Source organism: Kogia breviceps, chromosome 6, assembly GCF_026419965.1.
Source record: "Kogia breviceps isolate mKogBre1 chromosome 6, mKogBre1 haplotype 1, whole genome shotgun sequence".
Classification (NCBI taxonomy): Eukaryota; Metazoa; Chordata; class Mammalia; order Artiodactyla; family Physeteridae; genus Kogia; species Kogia breviceps.
In genome coordinates, this window is record NC_081315.1 from 98151973 (window position 1) to 98155796 (window position 3824).

The 3824-nt window shown below is 37.9% G+C and overlaps 1 non-coding gene across 1 annotated transcript; it reads right to left on the bottom strand.

Moving 5' to 3' along the window:
- Window positions 1-1334: 1334 nt before the first annotated feature.
- On the bottom strand, window positions 1335-1407 carry TRNAW-CCA (transfer RNA tryptophan (anticodon CCA)). The gene has a single exon. It is a non-coding gene; the product is annotated as a tRNA-Trp (tRNA).
- Window positions 1408-3824: the final 2417 nt, after the last annotated feature.

Consider the following 3824-nt stretch of genomic DNA (forward strand, 5'->3'; position numbering starts at 1 on the left):
GGCTAGTTTGGAGACATTTGTTATTTTCTGTTAAAAGAGAACAATTAGGAGGCTACTGTAGAGGTCACCCGAGGTAAGTAGTTATACTTATGTTATCCATAGTATTTGGCTCACTGAAAAGTATTTTAATTTGGGGATTCACCGGCAGAAACTGAGAATTTCTTTTTGCAGAGCATGTTAGATGGCTCTTTTGACTCTCTAAATGGTAGACCTTTCTCTAACGTGATTTTTTTTATGGTAATCACATTTATGGCTGAAGCATTTTTGTAACTATATGCAGTTTATTTCACCTGAGAAATTTTTTAAAAAACATCCTTATTGGAGTATAATTACTTTACAATGTTGTGTTAGTTGCTGCTGTATAACAAAGTGAATCAGCTATACGTATGCATATATCCCCATATCCCCTCCCTCTTGCATCTCCCTCCCACCTTCCCTATCCCACCCTGTTAGGTGGACACATAGCACCGAGCTGATCTCCCTGTGCTATGTGGCTGCTTCCCACTAGCCATCTCTTTTACATTTGGTAGTGTCTATATGTCCATGCCACTCTTGTCACCTGAGAAATTTTTTTGCTAAGATGCAATGTTCTGATATGTGATGCCAGAATTGAGTCTGAGCCTATAGTTTTTATTGCATTTATATGAAGTGATATTATGTTGGGAGTTAGGCACATGAATTCTTACCATAAAGAACTGAACAACCCAGCTTTATAATTGCTTCAGGTTCATCGATTGCCTATTTTGCCTCTGTTCAAAGTACCCAAAGGAAATCTTCCTATGGCCATTGAAGATATAGGAGTCTGCAGATGGCGACCATAGCTATGTAGTGTTGGCTGTGTATTGAATATACAACTAGTGAAAACTGATTCAAGGAAGGGAGCCAGGATTACAATTGGATGCTTGATTGGAAGGGCTGATATAACAAAGAGGCCAATCTATAAAAGACTATTTTACACAGTAAAGAGGTGGTATTTTTTTAAAAAGTATTTACTGCCTTGAAAGATTCTCAATATGCACAACACAAATGCCAATAGGATCATATAGCCCTTTATATGTCAACTTTATTTAATATCTCTAATACCAGCCCCCATCCCACATCGCCATATTTTCAGAATTTTTTTCTTACAAAGTATGTCATGACATCAGTCCCAGATTGTTTTCTTGTTTGCTGATAAAAATTGAAGACATTAGGAAGCTTTGCTGAAATATTGGGTGTTTTCCTTTTCTTTTTATATTTATTTATTTATTTGGCTGCACCGGGTTAGTTGCCACATGCAGGATCATCTTTAGTTGCAGCATGCGGGATCTTTAGTTGCAGCATGTGGGATCTAGTTCCCTGACCAGGGATCGAACCTGGGCCCCCTGCATTGGGAGCATGGAGTCTTAGCCACTGGACCATCAGGGAAGTCCCAGCGTTTTCCTTTTTCAATTATAACAGGATTTAACTTTTTTAGTGTTTCTTGTTGCATAGAATAGCCATCAGTTAACTAGAAAAGGCCATGATTGATTCTTGAAATTAGGGACAGAGGTTTTAATTTTAGGGTTAATTGGAAACTTTTGGAAACAAAAGTAAACTCCCAAAATCAAACCAAAAATTTTAGCTTCCTTGGAACTTGTAGTATATATCACTGAAGTGACATGTTATAAAGTTTTGTGAATGCTCTGAGCATGCGAATAAAGAGATACAGTCCCCAAAGAAAATTGGCCAAAGATTTAAGTAGGATGCTTCCATAGTTGGCACCATTTCAGCACCTTCAAAAATATCTTCCCATCTCTAGAATGTACTCCATCCTTAAAATCCCACTACACATGACATGATTTTTTATTTCATAGTAGAATTTGAAAAAACAAGGTTGAAAACATAAATCTTCCTAATAGAGTTTACATTTAAATTAAATTTTTATTAAAGTAAAAATTACTGATAGCTGAGCTTTTCCTGGGAGACCACTGTGATAAGAGAAGAGCCCTGATATCCTGACTGGGAGGATGCCTTTTTGGAGGGAAAAGAAGGGAATTGAGAAGGAGACATATTGGTCACAGTCCCATTTTACCTTTACCCATTGTACTTAACAACAAGCATAAAATCTAAATTTCAACTGAAAATGAAATAAGATGATTTGCTGAAAACTTCAAACAATACAAAAGTGTATAAAGAGCTATGCTTACCCTCTACTGAGGATTGCCAGTTACTTAGACCTCTCTCCAGAGCAACTTGTTAGGAAATGTTGAAGTTTATTTCCCCAGAAATACTCAAATATACAAACATATATGCATATATGATATACTAGTATACATAGGGTGTATACATATGTGTGCGTTGTGTGTGTGTGTCTTTATTCTCTTTAGTTACCTAAATGAAAATAGAAAGTGCCTTACTTCTCCTAACAATGTGTCTTCAAGATTACTGCTTATCAGCCTACACAGACAAGCTCATTCTCTTTAGTATCTGCAAAGCTAGGGTTTCTCAATCTTTGCACTACGGATATTTGGGGCCAGATAGTTCTTTGATGTGGAGGCCGGTCATGTGAATTGTAGGATGTTACCAGCGTCTCTGGCCTAAACACACTAGTGACAGTAGCACCTTCCCAGTCATAAAACCCAAAACTATCTCCAGAAATTGCCAAATGTTCCTTGAGATGCAAAATTGCCCTTGGTTGAGAAATGTGGCTTTAGGGGCCCCTATTATATAAATATGTACTCCCTTTTGATAAATACTTAGGTTGTTCTCAATTTTTGAAATCATACAAAAAATGCTGCACTGAGCATTCTAAATTCATTGTCTCTGAGTACACGTATAAGCCTATCTGTAGAATAAATTCCTAGATGAATTCACGTGTCAGAGAGGATGGGTAATTTACATTTTTATGGATATTGCCAAATTGCCCTTCTTTTATATCTATTTTGCCTTAGAACTACTCTGTCAGAATTACTTGCTGATCTCTGGGTAGGGAAGAGGATGCTCAATAAATGTTTATATCAGATATTCAAAAGCTCTAAAGCAATGATAGCAGCAGTCAATTTCATTGACCAAGGCTATGCTGGAGAAGAAGATGACATGTCAAATGTTTACGGGAACCTGGGAGAGGAGGAAAGGCAGCCAATTAAGAGAGGATGAGAAAGCAAACATTTATCGCATGTCTTCTATATGCAGGTGCTGTAATACGCACTTTACGTATGTTACCTCTAGGGTGTTAGGAATTATCATTATGGCCCCTGCAGGGATTGGCTTGGGTCTCTGGGAATGGACCTAAACCAGGTGAGCAGGCTTAAGTACTAAACACTGCCAACATCAGTGCAAGTGCTGTGTCCCCTGTGCAGAGATAAGAACCAACTTCTCAACAGCCTGAAGATAGACTGTTTCATAGCAGGTATATTTCATTGAAATAGTCCATTCCTCCAGCCCTTCCAAGAGTCCTATGATAGATGCTTATGTCATATTTTAATCCCCGAATCACAAACTAGTGGCTAAAATGTTGGATTGGCCCACAGACATGGTTTGGTTGTCTCCTACGTTGTTATACAAAAATTGAGCCAACAGTTAAAAATCAAGAGATGTTACAGAAAATCTTGAGTTCTGGTTTTCTTTTTAAAGGGTAAAAACCTCCAACAGTGGGTAGGCATTCCACCTGGCAACAACAGACATTAGATGAGTGAGTAGCAGATGCCTCTTAAAACAGGACATTTGCTCTCCAGATTATCCTAGTCTCCACCACTCCCTAATGCCTCCTTGACATAAAGGTGTAGGCTCAGTTGCTATTGAAACAATAACCCTGATATATATCTTCCAGTTGAGAAGCTCCTTGTTGTAAACATTCTTTAAAT